Here is a 19,575-nt window from a genome sequence, read left to right on the forward strand (position 1 = left end):
TGGTCCATTTTGGGTTGCATTCACCAATGCAATTTTATAGGAAGGATATTTGAGAAAAAGGTTATTTGTGATTTATTATTATATTATAAGTATTATATATTAATTGAGAAATCATATTATATAATTAGTATTGATCAAGAATTAATTTGGAATCAATTTAGTGATCAAAGGAGACTAATTAAATTAATAGGGAACTGATTAAGTAAATTAGTGATGCTTATACTTTGGGCTAATGACCCATGTTTATTATGTAGACTAAATCTTTGTGGAGTGCATGAAGATTTAGTCCAAAAGGCTTATCATATGGATTATTGTATTAAAGGCCCAAGGAAGTGGATTAGGGTTTACAAGTTGAAACTCTAGGAATTCCACACTATAAATGTAAGGCTTAGCTCAAAAATTGGTAACCCAAGAGTTACAAGTAGAACTTGTGTGCTCCTAGCCTCTCTCTCTCTCTCTCTCATTATCCTCAATTTGATTATGGTCTTTTTTGAACCATCTGAGGTATCACACTTGAGGTGCTAAGCTCTTGAAAGGCTAAGTTCTACAAGCTACTATATGAGGTATTTATCTAACTTGATTTTATGTTGCAAATATCAAGTTGAATACTAGTTTTCGGCTTCATGCTTTGGATAATTTTATTGCATGTATAACTAGAGAAAACTTAGATCCAAAGCATTAGGGTTATATGTGCACCATAGGGATGTTAGAGTACACAAAACTCAACAGTTATGTGTTTTTAAAAATGAAAATTTTATTTGAAATATTATAGTGTTACAAGATGGTATCAGAGCCTTGGTTTGAGGGATTCAGATGTGCTCTCGGATATCTCTGGACTCAAACTGACGATTTGCGAAAATTTCCTGGAAAAAGAAATGATTTTTCTAAAACGAGTAAGAGTTTAATGATTAAAGAGAAAGCAAGACGGAGCATTGTGTACATTCAGCCAGAGCCTGAGCAGTGATTTCCTAAAGTACCACTACTTGTTTACATTATGAGATATTTATGAGATATTAGAGCCACATGCTTGAGAATAGGCTAGGTATTTCAGAAATTAGGGCTAGATGTGACAACCCGAAATTTCCATTTGTACGAACATTATCTATCTAATAGAAGCTAGTCCAGTTTCTGTGATTTTCATACTTTTCCGATCCAGTTGTGTACATTAAGGTTTATGTTTAAGGTGATATTAGGAGAATGGATGCTCCTGGTTTTGTGAAATTTGGGCATTTCAAGTTTCATACTGTTGCAGTCCTATATCGGGAATAAAAATATTTTCTGCCAAAATATTCCAGGACTATAAATAGTTTTCTGAATTAAATTAATTCATTATTCACAATTCCAAATAGAGAAAAGCCATATTCTCTTTGACGGATCTTCGGGTTTTCATCCCATATTGTGAGTCTACTTTACTAAATGTATTTCAATACTTGTTAGATGCTTTATAACATCAATAACATGTTTAGATTACAAGATCCGGGAGTTCACCGCCCAAGAACGTTCTTGGGGAGTAAACTCCAAAAACGGAGCCTAAAGGCTTCCTAGTCCCGATTCCTTGTTAGAAAACTTGTCTAGGGGTTAGTGTATAAACATTTGGGACTAAAAAGCAATCAAGAAACACAAGATCTTGGAGTTTACGTCCAAGGAACTTTCTTGGGCCGTAAACCCCTTTTCAAGGGCATTTAGTGCCCTAAATCACCCCTAATTCTTAAGGACTTTAACCCTCAAATGCTTGTGCCTATTTTAGACATCAAAACCCTTCAAAATCATAATATTAATAGGAGTTTACAGCCTAGAACCTCTCTTGGGCCGTAAACCCCTTTTTCTAGGGTAAAAAGCATTCCAAGCACACCTTAGGCCTTAAGACAATTACCTTTGAGCACATGGGACTTGAATGGAGAACAAAAGACATCATAATCACTCCTTAAAAGGAGTTTACGGCCAAGGAACATATCTTGGGCCGTAAACTCCAAGTGAAGGCACAAAAGTGTGCCTCTTGTCCCCATTAGCCTTAGATAAAATCATGGAAGCCATCCTTGATGTGTAAGTGCCTCAAAACAATTAAAAGCCATCACCCCATAGGAGTTTACGGCCGTAAACTCTAGGGTAAATGGACTTTAGGCCGTAAACTCCCCTATGGAGCATTCTAGGGCCTTAAACTACTTCATGTGTTATTCCAACAAAGCTAGGAGTGTACTAGAATCAAGATAACACTTTAAAACACCCAAAACCACCATGTGAGGAGTTCACGGCCATAAACCCATGAGTTTACGTCCGTAAACTCCAAAGGGTGGGGTTTGTTGGGTGGTGAACTCTTATGCATGGCCATTTGATGTTTCAAACCCTTTTGCCTTGTCCCGTAGCAACTTAGATGCAACCATATGGACCTTAAACACTTATAAAAAGTGTTTACATGTTCCTAAGTGTTTTAACTTATTTATTAAGTTATCATTTGTCTAATTAGTTATATATATTCTTATTATATGATAACTAGGCTCGTGCGTGTAAACAAGTCTCCGTTTGCCACCTAGCACGGTATCTGACACTACGATTCGTACAACTCACCACAAGTGAGTTCATACCCCTTGAATCAACCTTTGAAATGATTTTAAATGTTTAAATACTTTATGGGGGGGGAATACAAGTCAAATACTTATAGTTATTGCTTCAATCACATGTGATTGCATTTAATCACATGTGATTAATAACTAGGAAAACAACGATTTTTACCACTTCTCAAACTGTTTATCAAACTGCTTTACTATGAAATGTTTTACAGACTCTTTTACTACCCAAACTTATTTACAGACTGTGATTCAAACAAATGCTTCTTATACTTAAACTGTTTATCGACTTATGCCTTCAAATTGTTTTATAGATCGACATCAAGTCGATCTTCTCTTGAAATTATATTTATGCTTCAAATGTCTTATGAAAACTTATTTATGCTTTTATATATTTAATTGCATGCCCATATATGTATAGATATATAAATAATGTTTAAAGGGCTTAGGAAGGCCATCCGCCCATTTTCCTTTTTCTCGATTTGGATGTGGTCTGGTGGGATTTCGGGTGACCATCCGAAGGTCGTTTCCATATTACTTATATATCATATATACATGTATAGACATAAAAGTACTTCCATATCCATACTTATCAGTACATCAATAGTTAGTTACCATCGGGGTAACACAGGAACATATACAGCTATACTAGCAATAGGAACATATACAACTATACTAGAAACAAGTACATATACAGCTATACTAGAAACAAGTACATATACAGCTATACTAGAAACAAGTAGATATACAACTATACTAGAAACAAGTACATATACAGCTATACTAGAAACAAGTACATATACAGCTATACTAGAAACAAGTACATATACAACTATACTAGAACGAGAAAAATTACATATACATGAATACGTTAACTATTGTGATCCACTGTGTCAGAGCATGCCTTAAATGTCATGGCCGAGTTGTAGCCAGAATTCTCTTGGAGGGAGGGCGTGAGTTTGCGTATAGATCTATACTGGATTGACTATCCTACACCTTGCTGCTAGCTACAGCCGGACCTGCAGGTCTGCGGGTACCAAACGTCATTTCTTTATTACGACCATTCATTATGTCGTTGTTACCAGTTGATAGCATGGTGCAATTTATCACATTATACCTTAATATAAATCTGGTTTAAGGTAGTGGTAATTAGTACAGCAGTAGTTCTTATTATACAAAACTACAGTACTACAATGATTTACCCATTACATATTTTAGTGATATCCTCACTTAAACATTAATGTACATACTATATTTTATTAAATGATAGTTACACTTGGGAAATCACATACTTTTACAACGAACGAGTATACAAAACATCTAAGCCTTGGTAGAAGGTTACTTTAATAGAAAATATAGGTTTTTCTGAGAGATTCAAATTATTACAAACACTTTCAAACACTTACTTACATTTTTACAAACTTATACATTGAGACAGGTTCAAACGTTTTGACAACAAACATTGACACTAAAATACTTATGAACTCACCAGCTTAATGCTGATAAACTCTTTCAAAATAACTTGTATTCTCAGGTCATCAGTAGACAGGTACCGAGGCCAACTTTTGAGAAGATGGAGTGCATTCAAGACTCATCTCATATTATTTTGTGTTACATTATTTTTGGTGTCTATAACTGTACAGAACACACTTGTATTAAAATTATATATTTAATGCAATGGATGATGTTGTTTGCTTATTTACATTTACTGTGTTGTGATACTATACATGACGTCCTCCGCCCCAGAACGTTTCCGCCGTTCTTGGTTTTGGGGTGTGACAGATTGGTATCAGAGCATTGTTTATAGTGAATCAAGTATATCAACCCATAAAAGATATACTAAACTATAAACCCAAAAGGGATTAAAACACTCTGACCAAGAGTCTATACTTTAAATATTAAAATATTTAATTAAGTATACTAGTCTGCATTCATACTAAAATCAGTGTCACAACGACAAGAACAAAAGTATTACGATTGTTGAATATCACAAGTGAGCTCGGGGATGTATGGTCAATCCTGGGAATGGCATAACCTGATCAACTATGCTGGTCCTAGGAGTGATTAGCATATGCCCTAGAATGGTTGTGATATGTTAGCAAGTCTAAAAACTTACCCACAACACCACAAGAAGATCAGTAGAACTTAAACTTAGAATACAATAGGTGTATTTTAGTACTACTAGTTACACGTATACTATATTCTTATACCTCTCTTCTCGCGTAGATCTAAATGGCTGGATTCCAACATGGCGACCCGTACTTTCCAAATGAAGGCAATGTCGGGTGGATCGATGAAGAGCCCGGTGATGGGCATCCAATCCCTTTGGATGATCACCTCGAAGAAGGCTTTTCTGATGGATCTGACTCCGAGCCTGAAGTCAACAACCTACCGCTTGTAGGTCAAGCCCCGAACAACAACCCTCGACCAGCGTTTCCAGGTCCTACTCCCATGTGGGCAAACAGCTTGAATCGCTGGAGTGATGAACAGGGTCAACCCTTACCATACTTTGGGGACCGAACCTTTTACAACATCAGCGATGGTGGCTCTGCTGACAGAGCTCTGCCGGTAATCATCCGCAGAATAGCTCGTAATGTCGAGCAAGGTCGAGCAGCCATCGACCGGGTCATGGAGATTGATGCCAATTCAGGTGTCAATACAGTCCGCATCCGCCGTCTTGAAGAAGACATGGAACGGACCCGGAGAACAAACGAAACTCTGCAGCAACAGCTGGCTACCTCCCTTGCTGAAGTCTTAGAACTTCGAGCTCGTCAGAGAGCTCAGGACCGACACCTTCAAGAGGTGTTTCGCCAAGTGTCCGACCTCAGGACTCGCCCAAGGAATTCCCATCGCCATTAGATGATGTCTAGTACGTCTCTCTCTTTTTTTTTATTAGGGATTAGCCTTTAAACATTTGTTCTCTAAGTGGCACTTGTCTGTAAAATATTCCTAACTTTCAATACTCTAATTAGGAATCTAGGACTGTCAGTCTGGTCCTTTTGGTATGATGTAAGACCTACTGTTAGGTTGATTTTCCTTGAACTTATTACATCAATAATACCCGTACTATTGAAATATGTCTAATCTGTGGGAAATTTGTACACTTGTGTATTCCTACTAATATTCCTTGTTGTGATTTCAAACACTCATTCAACTGTTGGGCTATGGTTAGTTAGTCCATGTGTCACTCTCACGTTGCTTACAAATTGATTCTTACCGTCTTTCTTATCTTTATAAACTTATAGCTGAAAGATGCCTCCTCGCAAATCTCCCAGGAATAGGAATAATCCTGCACCTCCACCGCCTCCACTGCCTCCACCGCCTCCGGTCATCGATACTGCAGCCCTGAATGCTGCCGTAGCTGCAGCAGTGGCAACTGCCATGGCTCAGTATCTCTCATCAGATGCCAGCAGAGGTGGAACCCCTGTGGAATCTATTCCGATTGAAATCCCTATGCGCTCGAGAGAGTGCTCCTACAAGGATTTCACAAACTGCAAGCCGAAGCCTTTCTATGGCACCGGCGGAGTCATTGCTCTCTCGCAATGGTTCGAGAAGACTGAATCAGTCTTCGAAATATGTTCATGCCCTGCTGCGTGCAAAGTAAAATATGCCGCATGCACCTTTGAGGGTAAAGCCCTAACGTGGTGGAACGGCCACGTCAAAGCCCTAACTCTTGTCGTGGCTAACGACATGGGCTGGGCAACGATGAAGGACCTCATGACTGAGGAATACTGCCCGAGGGGCGAAGTCCAGAAGTTAGAACATGAACTCTGGAATCTGACCATGAAGGGCACCAACGTGATCGCTTACACCGCCCAATTTAGCGAACTGGTGGCCCTATGCCCCAATATGGTTCCCACTGAAGGGAAAAAGATCGAACGGTACGTATGGGGGCTAATGGCTCCATACCAGGGGAATGTCTTAGCATCGAACCCCGCTACCTTCGACAGTGCCAAGCGATTGGCACAAAGACTCATTGACCATGGAGTCAAAACCCCTGCAACCACAACCACCCTAGCCATCCCAGAACCCTCAAAACCCGCTGGCACCAAGCAGATGTTTTGGGATGAGAAGAAGAAGCAGCGAACTGCAAAGAAACAACAAATTGTGGCAGTGCATGCCGCGGTAACCCCTACTGCAGATACTGCTCCGGCGAGTCGGTATGTTGGAAGTTTGCCCAAGTGCAACAAATGCAACTGCCACCACAACGGCGCCTGCCATGAAATGCAGTGTTCTAACTGCAATAGAAAATGACACACCATCCGATTCTGTAAGTTCCCGGCACAACCGATCTCCCAAGTTCCTGGCTCAGGCGCGAGCCCGACTTGCTATGGATGTGGCGAAACAGGCCACTTTAAAAGGGACTGCCCCAAAGCGAGGAATACTGGAGGAGCAGGGAGGGTACTAGCAATAGGCCACGGGGAAGCAGTAGCTGACCCGACAGTGGTGACTGGTACGTTCCTCCTTGATAACTCCTATGCATGCATTCTGTTCGATAGTGGAGCGGAGCGAAGCTTCGTAAACCACAAATTTGCTCGCATGCTTAAGCAACAACCACACGCACTTAATGAACAATTCACAGTAGAAATGGCCAATGGGAAAACTGAAAGTACTAATAGCATATACTTAGGTTGTCTTCTGACCTTAGATAACCATTCATTCCCAATCGACCTTATGCCGGTCAAAATAAAATATTTCGACGTTATTATCGGCATGGATTGGTTAAGTCTTCATCGCGCCGACATCATGTGTTACGAGAAAGCAGTTCGACTAAACCTCCCGTCTAACGAGACCATTATAGTCTACGGCGACAAACCTGGTGCGAGTCTTCGCATTATATCTAGTATTCAAGCACAGAAGTATCTGTGTAAAGAATACCACGCATTCCTTGCTCACGTCGTCGACACGAGCCTAGAAACGAAAGAACTAAAGAACATCCCAGTAGTGAGCGACTTCCCCGACATCTTCCCAAAAGAACTACCCGGGTTACCTCCGCAACGACAAGTTGAATTCAGAATCGACTTAGTCCCAGGAGCTACCCCAGTAGCCAAGTCGCTCTACCGTTTAGCACCAGCCGAGATACAAGAACTCTCTGGTCAACTTAACGAACTGCTCAGCAAGGGCTTCATAAGACCAAGTTTCTCACCCTGGGGAGCACCGGTCTTGTTCGTTAAGAAGAAAGACGGATCATTCCGTATGTGTATTGACTACAGAGAACTCAACAAATTGACGATCAAAAATCGTTACCCTCTGCCACGCATAGATGATCAATTTGACCAACTGCAAGGGGCGAACTATTTTTCCATGATTGATCTGAGATCCGGATATCACCAGTTACGAGTGCTCGAGGAGGATGTGCCGAAGACAGCCTTCCGAACTCGTTACGGACATTACGAGTTCGTGGTGATGCCATTCGGATTGACCAATGCGCCCGCAGTCTTCATGGATCTGATGAATAGAGTATGCCGACCTTACTTAGATCAGTTCGTTATCGTTTTCATTGATGACATCCTGATCTACTCCCGAAGTAAGAAAGAGCATGGTGATCACCTGCGACAAGTTCTAGAGACGCTACGAAAAGAGAAACTTTATGCGAAGTTCTCGAAATGTGAATTTTGGATCCGGAGAGTTGAATTCTTAGTACACGTGGTAAGCGAGGAAGGAATCCACGTGGACCCATCCAAAATAAGGGCCATTGAGAACTCGTCAGCACCAAAGACGCCTACAGAAATTCGTCAATTTCTAGGTCTCGCTGGCTACTACCGCAGGTTCATTCAGAACTTCTCCCGAATAGCGAAGCCTCTTACAACCCTGACCCAGGAAGGCGTGGCCTTTGACTGGGAAGAGAAACAAGAAAGAGCGTTCCAAACGCTCAAGCGAGCCTTGTGCACCGCACCAATACTATCCCTTCCCGAAGGAATAGAAGACTTTGTAGTCTATTGCGATGCATCCAATCAAGGACTCGGATGTGTTCTGATGCAGCGAGGTAAGGTCATCGCCTACGCCTCGAGACAGTTGAAGACACACGAGGTTAACTACACGACCCACGATCTTGAACTAGGAGTAGTAGTGTTTGCTCTGAAGATCTGGAGACATTACTTGTATGGAACGAAGAGCACTATCTTTACTGAACACAAGAGTTTACAACATATTTTCGATCAGAAGGAGCTCAACATGAGACAACGACGGTGGGTCGAGCTACTCAGTGATTACGAATGCGATATTCGTTATCATTCGGGTAAAACCAACGTAGTAGCAGACGCCCTAAGTCGGAAGGAATATTCTGGTCGCAAGGTCAAGTCATTATCAATAACCATCCATTCACACCTGACTAAGCAAATTCAGGCGGCTCAACTTGAGGCCATGAAACCTGAAAATGTGTCGAGTGAATCCATTAGGGGAATGGACAAGAACTATGAAGCCAATGGTGACGGAGCTTTATATTTCATGAACCGGATCTGGACACCGAAACACGGTGGTTTCCGAGACTTGGTCATGACTAAGGCGCACAACACTCGGTATTCCGTCCACCCAGGTTCAGATAAGATGTATCTGGATCTTAAAAAGCTATACTGGTGGCCTAATATGAAAGCAGAGATTGCTACCTTCGTAAGTAAATGCCTTACTTGCGCAAAGGTTAAGGTCGAGTACCAGAAGCCCTCTGGTTTACTTCAACAACCAGAGATTCCAGAATGGAAGTGGGAGCGGATCAATATGGATTTCATAACCAAGTTGCCCAAGACGACGGGTGGACTTGACACCATATGGGTCATCGTTGATAGATTGACCAAATCTGCACACTTCCTGCCAATCAAAGAAACCGACAAGATGGAGAAACTTATGAGAACATACATTAGGGAAATTGTACGGTTGCATGGTGTACCTATGTCCATTATCTCCGATAGAGATAGTAGGTTCACCTCAAGATTTTGGCAATCACTACAACGTTCCCTAGGAACAAGGCTGGACATGAGCACAGCCTACCATCCACAGACCAACGGACAGAGTGAGAGGACCATCCAAACACTGGAAGATATGTTGCGAGCCTGTGTGATTGATTTTGGGAAGGCATGTGATACTCATTTACCCCTTGTCGAATTTTCCTATAATAACAGTTATCACACGAGCATCAAGGCTGCTCCATTCGAAGCTCTCTACGGCCGAAAGTGCAGATCCCCTCTGTGCTGGGCTGAGGTGGGTGATACCCAATTAGCAAGAGGGAAAGCTTCCGACAGTACTCTCACCGGTCCGGAAATCATTCGGGAAACGACAGAGAAAATCGTTCAGATCCGTGAGCGATTGAAAGCCTCTAGAGACCGACAGAAGAGCTACGCCGATAAACGAAGAAAACCTTTGGAATTTCAGGTGGGAGACCGAGTCCTTCTCAAAGTCTCACCCTGGAAAGGCTTGATACGCTTCGGCAAGCGTGGGAAGCTAAATCCGAGGTACCTAGGTCCTTTCGAGATTCTTGCCAGAGTCGGCCCCGTAGCTTACAAACTCGACCTACCCGACACACTTCGTAACGTACATTCTACATTCCACGTATCTAACTTGAAAAAGTGTCTGTCCGACAAGACTCTTGTAATCCCACTCGACGAGATCGAGATCAACGAGAGCCTCAACTTCGTGGAAGAACCTATAGAGATCATGGACCGTGAGGTCAAGCAGACGAAACAAAGCCGTATCCCTATCGTGAAGGTTCGCTGGAATGCCAAGCGAGGACCGGAATTCACTTGGGAACGCGAGGATCAGATGAAGTTGAAATACCCTCATCTTTTCGCTTAATTGTTGTAACTTTATATTTGCTTAAATTCTAATTTCGGGACGAAATTCCTTCTAACGGGGGGATGATGTGACAACCCGAAATTTCCATTTGTACGAACATTATCTATCCAATAGAAGCTATTCCAGTTTCTGCGATTTTCATACTTTTCCGATCCAGTTGTGTACATTAGGGTTTATGTTTAAGGTGATATCAAGAGAATAGATGCTCCTGGTTTTGTGAAATTTGGGCATTTCAAGTTTCATACTGTTGCAGTCCTATATCGGGAATAAAAATATTTTCTGCCAAAATATTCCAGGACTATAAATAGTTTTCTGAATTAAATTAATTCATTATTCACAATTCCAAATAGAGAAAAGCCATATTCTCTCTGACGGATCTTCGGGTTTTCATCCCATATTGTGAGTCTACTTTACTAAATGTATTTCAATACTTGTTAGATGCTTTATAACATCAATAACATGTTTAGATTACAAGATCCGGGAGTTCACCGCCCAAAAACGTTCTTGGGGTGTAAACTCCAAAAACGGAGCCTAAAGGCTTCCTAGTCCCGATTCCTTGTTAGACAACTTGTCTAGGGGTTAGTGTATAAACATTTGGGACTAAAAAGCAACCAAGAAACACAAGATCTTGGAGTTTACGGCCAAGGAACTTTCTTGGGCCGTAAACCCCTTTTCAAGGGCATTTAGTGCCCTAAATCACCCCTAATGCTTAAGGACTTTAACCCTCAAATGCTTGTGCCTATTTTAGACATCAAAAACCTTCAAAATCATAAGATTAATAGGAGTTTACGGCAAAGAACCTCTCTTGGGCCGTAAACCTCTTTTTCTAGGGTAAAAAGCATTCCAAGCACACCTTAGGCCTTAAGACAATTACCTTTGAGCACATGGGACTTGAATGGAGAACAAAAGACATCATAATCACTCCTTAAAAGGAGTTTACGGCCAAGGAACATATCTTGGGCCGTAAACTCCAAGTGAAGGCACAAAAGTGTGCCTCTTGTCCCCATTAGCCTTAGAATCATGGAAGCCATCCTTGATGTGTAAGTGCCTCAAAACAATTAAAAGCCATCACCCCATAGGAGTTTACGACCGTAAACTCTAGGGTAAATGGACTTTAGGCCGTAAACTCCCCTATGGAGCATTCTAAGGCCTTAAACTACTTCATGTGTTATTCCAACAAAGCTAGGAGTGTACTAGAATCAAGATAACACTTTAAAACACCCAAAACCACCATGTGAGGAGTTCACGGCCATAAACCCATGAGTTTACGGCCGTAAACTCCAAAGGGTGGGGTTTGTTGGGTGGTGAACTCTTATGCAAGGCCATTTGATGTTTCAAACCCTTTTGCCTTGTCCCGTAGCAACTTAGATGCAACCATATGGACCTTAAACACTTATAAAAAGTGTTTACATGTTCCTAAGTGTTTTAACTTATTTATTAAGTTATCATTTGTCTAATTAGTTATATATATGCTTATTATATGATAACTAGGCTCGTGCGTGTAAACAAGTCTCCGTTTGCCACCTTGCACGGTATCCGACACTGCGATTCGTACAACTCACCACAAGTGAGTTCATACCCCTTGAATCAACCTTTGAAATGATTTTAAATGTTTAAATACTTTATGGGGGGGGGGGGAATACAAGTAAAATACTTATAGTTATTGCTTCAATCACATGTGATTGCATTTAATCACATGTGATTAATAACTAGGAAAACAACGATTTTTACCACTGCTCAAACTGTTTATCAAACTGCTTTACTATGAAATGTTTTACAGACTCTTTTACTACCCAAACTTATTTACAGACTGTGATTCAAACAAATGCTTCTTATACTTAAACAGTTTATCGACTTATGCCTTCAAATTGTTTTATAGATCGACATCAAGTCGATCTTCTCTTGAAATTATATTTATGCTTCAAATGTCTTATGAGAACTTATTTATGCTTTTATATATTCAATTGCATGCCCATATATGTATAGATATATAAATAATGTTTAAAGGGCTTAGGAAGGCCATCCGCCCTATTTCCTTTTTCTCGATTTGGATGTGGTCTGGTGGGATTTCGGGTGACCATCCGAAGGTCGTTTCCATATTACTAATATATCATATATACATGTATAGACATAAAAGTACTTCCATATCCATACTTATCATTACATCAATAGTTAGTTACCATCGGGGTAACACAGGAACATATACAGCTATACTAGCAACAGGAACATATACAGCTATACTAGAAACAAGTACATATACAGCTATACTAGAAACAAGTACATATACAGCTATACCAGAAACAAGTACATATACAGCTATACTATAAACAAGTACATATACAGCTATACTAGAAACAAGTACATATACAGCTATACTAGAAACAAGTACATATACAGCTATACTAGAACGAGAAACATTACATATACATGAATACGTTAACTATTGTGATCCACTGTGTCGGAGCATGCCTTAAATGTCATGGCCGAGTTGTAGCCAGAATTCTCTTGGAGGGAGAGCGTGAGTTTGCGTATAGATCTATACTGGATTGACTATCCTACACCTTGCTGCTAGCTACAGCCGGGCCTGCAGGTCTGCGGGTGCCAAACGTCATTTCTTTATTACGACCATTCATTATGTTGTTGTTACCAGTCGATAGCATGGTGCAATTTATCACATTATACCTTAATATAAATCCGGTTTAAGGTAGTAGTAATTAGTACAGCAGTAGTTCTTATTATACAAAACTACAGTACTACAATGATTTACCCATTACATATTTTAGTGATATCCTCACTTAAACATTAATGTACATACTATATTTTATTAAATGATAGTTACACTTGGGAAATCACATACTTTTGCAACGAACGAGTATACAAAACATCTAAGCCTTGGTAGAAGGTTACCTTAATAGAAAATATAGGTTTTTCTGAGAGATTCAAATTATTACAAACACTTTCAAACACTTACTTACATTTTTACAAACTTATACATTGAGACAGGTTCAAACGTTTTGACAACAAACATTGACACTAAAATACTTATGAACTCACCAGCTTAATGCTGGTAAACTCTTTCAAAATAACTTGTATTCTCAGGTCATGAGTAGACAGGTACCGAGGCCAGCTTTTGAGAAGATGGAGTGCATTCAAGACTCATCTCATATTATTTTGTGTTACATTATTTTTGGTGTCTATAACTGTACAAAACACACTTGTATTAAAATTATATATTTAATGCAATGGATGATGTTGTTTTCTTATTTACATTTACTGTGTTGTGATACTATACATGACGTCCTTCGCCCCAGAACGTTTCCGCCGTTCTTGGTTTTGGGGTGTGACACTAGAGTTGCCTGATTCATGATGGCTTAGCCTAGGGGATGCTATTGATTGATATCATCTACTATTTTCTCTATGTATGTAATGAGTAGTACTGCCTAGCAGGAATCTTTCAGAGAGAGTTTTGAGTAGAGGAGTAATCTAGGAGAGATACCTAGATGTGCGTTTGAGAAATCTATTGAGAGAGTAGTTATATACCACGAGAGGTAGGGTTGCCTGAGTTCGGTGATGCCTTTTAAATTGTGCATAGAGAGAGTGGAGTTGTATACTAGAGCGGCTTTATGTGTTGGTGGAGGTTATTCGATGCTCTAATGCTGCTTGCTTTGTGCTTTGTGGAACTCTTGATGATGGGAGTCAGCTACTAAGTGAATATGACAATATTCAGGAGATAGATGGCTAGCATCATGAGGAGTATTTCAACAGTTTATGGCAGAAAAGTGTGTGAATCTAGGACAGCCTAGGTAGAAATTTTAGTGCGATGCGTATGCTGTTTAGAGGTGAGTATGTGCTAAAGAGTGAGCATGTGTAAGGGGATTAGTAAACGAGGAGGTTGAGCAGCTACTTAGGAAGTATGGCACAATCCGTGTGGAAAGTATGGGTAGATGTGGCAGGTAGTATGGGCCCATACTATTAAAAGAAGAGGACCTATAATCGAAATAGGGAGAATTCCAGAGGTTCTAAATAGCAGGTTTTAAGGGAGATAACATGGTTCGGGTACCATGATTCGTAGTAGAATGTGTTTCCATCTTCACCAGTTATCCGACAATAGGTGTTCAGACTGAGAATGAATATGGTAAATGGTGGGGCCAGATGGCCATGACGGTTGAGCATCGATAGAGGGTACCTTGCGAGGAAAATTGAGTTTAGATCCTGAGGATTCTAACTGGTGAGATACTAGTTGGAATCGTAGGACTTGAAGAAAAGTGGAGATGATATGCTGTGGAGGATTGCTGTCTGGGTTGAGTGATCTGCCGATGGTCGAGTTGTCACTTTCTGTGATGAGAATTACACTATTTCCGTTTCCCGTGTGGAGCAAAGGAGATAACGTGTTTTTGGTTGTAGATTTTGGAGGTAAACCCTGTGGGGTAGCATTTAGTTGAGATATTTTCACTAGAGTATGTGTGGTATGTCTGCTGCAAGGTATTCATATATCATGAGAGAGTTACCAGAGGGGACCGAGATGGATGAGGACAAGGATATGCCTTAGATGATTATAGTAAGGCACATTTTCGTAGCAGTTCCAGGTAATCAAGAGGATTATATCGGGGGGGGGGGGGGGGGGGGGGCTCGTTGTTTACGTTGTATATGGACTGTGAGAGTGAGGTCTCTTGATTTTGATGATAATTCACACGATGGCATGGTGGCTAAGGAATCAGAGATGAGGTGTGTGCGTGTGTGATAGTTCATTACTCTCAGGTTGAGAGTCGTAACTAATTCGAGACGGTTGAGATGTTCAGTGATGTGTCGGTATGATATTTTGGGTGACTAGAGGCAGTCACATTGGGAGGATTTTGAGGTTTTCATTTGACATACGGGATATTTGGAGTTATTTGGTCATTATCTGGAAGATCATCGAGTGTTGTGTGGTACGTTCCACGAGCCGGGAATGGTACATCTGGTGACCTAGTATGTAGTGTGGTTTGTTTGGTATGTCAAGGGACGATGGTTCGAACCCTAAGTGGGGGAGAACTGGGTATTATGTAGGGAGGTTCCTCAATTTGATGTGGCATAGAAGTTTGGGTTATAGGCATTTGTAGTCCGACTATATGAGACGGGAGTCATGTGATAGTCAAAGCAAGTACAGAGGAAGATGATGCATGTTGCATTTGCTCAAGAGAGAATGAATGTCTTCACGGTAGGTGGCCATTAGACAAGAATCTGATTGTAGTCTGTGTTCTTCAGGTTTGCCAATGTTGAATTTTGAGACAATTGGTTTGCTAAGGTCAAGTTTGGATTGCTAAGAGATTGATAGTTCGAGGTATAGATTGTTACTTGTACTTCGGGAAGGGCATCAGTTGATTTTTCAATCAACTTCTGGGTGGTTATGAGTAGTTTTGCATGGGCTTGATTGATAGAGGATGGGGTTTTAGATTGTCGCCAACGCGTTCTCAGTCATTGATAATTCCTCTGTGCTTCAAGATGTGAGTTACAATACTTCAAGGCTTCGATTTGTTTGAGTGGAAGCTCGGTGATCGTGTGTTGATGTAAAATTGTAAAAGTCGAATATACTGTTTTGTACAATTTTGCATTTTATTGTTATTTTACTAAGTCATTTTTATGCGAAGTGAAATGTCTACACTTAGTATATTTTTTGTACACTCATGTTCCCTATAAATAGGGATTGAGGTTAGAAGTAGAGAGAGACTTTTCGTAACTGAGATCTCTTTTCTGATTATTTTGTAATCAGTCTTTATCAATATGAGATCTGATTAATATTTACTCTTCGTGTTCTAAATCTTTAATCACTCAAATCAAACTTTGCTTTCTTAAATCTCGATAACAATTCTCATCAATTGGTATCAGAGCAGGATTCAAACTGCTTCGATCTGATTTTCGTGTTAGAATCATTTGCTTTTTGAGTTACAACTTTACTCAAAATTTTCCGCGCATTTTGGTTTTGAAAATCACATTTGATCTTCAGATTTGAATTGATTCTGTCTTTGAATTGTTAAGTCGAGTAATTGATTAGTGTTTTGTGATCAATTCAATTGATCAAATTCTCTATTTCATCAAGTTTTTCAAGCTATCTGAAAAGTTTATGTGTTCATCAATGGCGAACTTCAACATGAATACAATGACTTCCTTCTCTCACTTACTTGGTTCCTCAACCAAAATTCCGATGTTAGTTCCAGAATACTATGATCAGTGGGCTGATAGAATGGAAGATTACTTAAATGGAATTGATGAAGAACTTTGGAATTGTATCGATGGAACAGTGCAAGCTCCTGTTAATGTTCAACCAATTGGTTCATCTACTACATTTACTGAAGTTGCTGATCAGGAAAAACGGTTGAAGAATAATGAAAAGAGGTGCATGAGGGAACTAAGAGGTGCTCTTCCTCCTGTGGTTTATAATTACATTCGTAGTTGTAAAACACCTAAGGACATCTGTAATACTCTAAAAGAGAAGTATCAAGGTAGCGAAAAGACGAAGATCAACTCTGTGAAGCAATGTCTAGTTGAACTGAAGGAATTTAGACAAAAGGAATGCAGACACTCTTGAAAATTACTATGATCGTCTGAATGAGCTTGTGTTTCACTGAAATAGGTATGGAATTACTAGGTCTCTCATGGAGTTCAATTTAACTTTCATTATGGGTCATCGCAAGGAATGGCGAAGTGTGAGCATGATGATTAAGAATCAACAGTGTTTTGATACAACTAAATTGAATGATCTCTACAATCAAATGAAAACACATGAATGTGAGGTTTCAGAAATGTATGAAGAATCAAAACAGAGTATTGGTGGTCCTTTGGCTCTTGTTTCAAAGGTATCAGAAACTGATGTTAATGAAAAAGATGGTTCAGATGAAGAAGGATTTTTGATGAACTCTGATGATGAAGCTGTGGCATTCTATTCAAACAACAGAGTTAAGAAGTTTTTCAAAAAGCCTTTTAATCCAAAAGGAAAGGCTAGTGATGTGAAAAATGCAGTCATAAGAACTGCAGGGGAGGATAGGAAGAAATTGGAGAAAGCTGATGAGAAACAAAAAGATGCGAAAGAAGAAAAGAAGCTGAAAGGTGATTCAAGAATTTACTGTCACTACTGCAACGGTGCGAATCACTTCGCAGCAGATTGCATGTTGCGAAAGAAAGAAGAGAAGAAGGAAAAAGTTAAAGATGAAGCATACTACTCTGAAAAGATTGAAGATATTCGTGCTAAGACCAAAAGAGTGTCTTTGGTTGCGAAGGGTGAATCTGCTGATGAAGAGAATGGAACGTATCAGATCTGGTCTTCAGGATCTGATGACGAGGAAATGAGGCATCCCACACATGGAGCAATGTTCGCAAGTTTTGAAGATTGCGAAGAGGAAATTTCAGGAAGGTGCTTCGTATCCAAATCCACAGACAAATCACCCATGACAACCAAGGTACGTGCAATACTTGAATCTTTTAATATTCCTTTAACTGCTTATGATGCTGAAATTGTTTCATTTGATGATACTGTGGCTTATCTTGATTCTGTTATTGTGTCTGCTAGTACTGAAGCTCAAAAATTAAATTTGCAACTAGGTGAGACACAGAGAGAATTAGAAATAAAGAAGAGCAGAGTAGAAAAACTTGAAATGCAGATCAAAAATATAGATTGTGATAGGAATAATCTTACAAATGATGTTAGGTTGTTGCTAGCACAAAGAAACATATATTGTAATTCTGCAAAACGATTGTATGCAAAATTAACTGCTTTACATCATTCTTCCGACATTAGCAAAGAACAACATAGGAAACTTTTACCTTTTCTTGAGTATGAACGTGAAAAAGTTGATGTTGTTTCTTATGATTGCGAAAATATAATTGCTCAATTTGACAAAATACCTGATGATAGATATCCATACGGTATTGTCAAAATTGATGAATTTCTGAATGTCGATGAGTTGGTTAACATTGTCAATGAAAGTTTGACAAATAGTGAACAAGTGAAAATCTTAAAGAAAACAGAAAATTCAACTCTTGCCTCACAATTCAATTATGCTAATATTGATGAAAATTCAGATAATGTAAGTGAAATCAGTGAGATAGAAGAGGAAGAAGAGGTTGATTGTTCTCAATTTTCAATCATTAATATCACATCTAAGATCAAAGGTAAAGAAATAATAGTTGATTCGATAGTAGAGGATGAAATTGATAAACCTTCAACTTCGCAACATTGTAAGTTTGATAATGTGGAAGTTGAAAGCTGGAAATCTGATGATACTGATGAGAACAAAGAAGAAAAGAAAGATTCAAATGAAACACCTCAACGAGTTGTGGTTGATCAAGTGTTTGAAAATACAAAAGAATTTGACAAAATTTTAAATGACAAAGGCGCACACTATTTGGAAACCAACACAGTGGTATATCCAAATTTTGTATGTACTGATAAAAGCATTTTTCCAAATCAAGTTTTTGTCACCACTGGAAATGCTGAGAAAGTTCATCCTGAATTCAACAAAATGATTGAAAAAGATAATCAAAAGTCAACCACAGAAGGTTTTTTTGCAAATCAGAACGCAGAAGAAAACAATTTAACTCAAAATTCTTATGTGTTTCAAAAACAAAAATCATTACAAAAATGGGTGGTTAAAGATGAAAAACCAAACAAAATTTTTGAAAAAGTGGAAAAACCAAAGTCTGAAGTGAAATTAAATTCTCATGAATTCAAATTGATGGTTGGAAAATATTCAACAGAAAATAATGTTTCAAAAAGAAAAGCAAGAAAAGCAATTTTATGGCAAGTTGTGTCAAATGACAAACCAAGAGCTGAAAAAGAACAAATTTCAAAAACAACATCATCAAAATTTCAAAGCAAAAATACACAAACAGATTCGATTTTTCATAAACCAATAAATTCTGTAGACAAAATTCCATATGTTCGCAAATATGACAACAATCGAAAATTTCAGAATTCTCAAAAATTTGCAAATAATCAAAAGTTTCAAAATGTTGGCAAATTCACGAATACTTCATCAAGTTTGAAAAATTTAACTCCAGCAAAAGTGAAATTTTCACCAAAACAACCAAATTTTCCAAATCCTTCAGTCTCAAAACCAACCAAAGTTTCATATACAAAAGGAAAATCTGATGTAAGTACGATCAATCATTGGTTTGAAAGGAAAGGAAGAAAATATCAAAGTGGGAAGTTTTCAGAGCAACAAATCAAGAATGCATTTGACAAGTTCGCAAA

This window comes from Lactuca serriola, chromosome 5, assembly GCF_051521515.1.
Source record: "Lactuca serriola cultivar US96UC23 chromosome 5, Lser_US96UC23_V15, whole genome shotgun sequence".
NCBI classification, from domain to species: domain Eukaryota; kingdom Viridiplantae; phylum Streptophyta; class Magnoliopsida; order Asterales; family Asteraceae; genus Lactuca; species Lactuca serriola.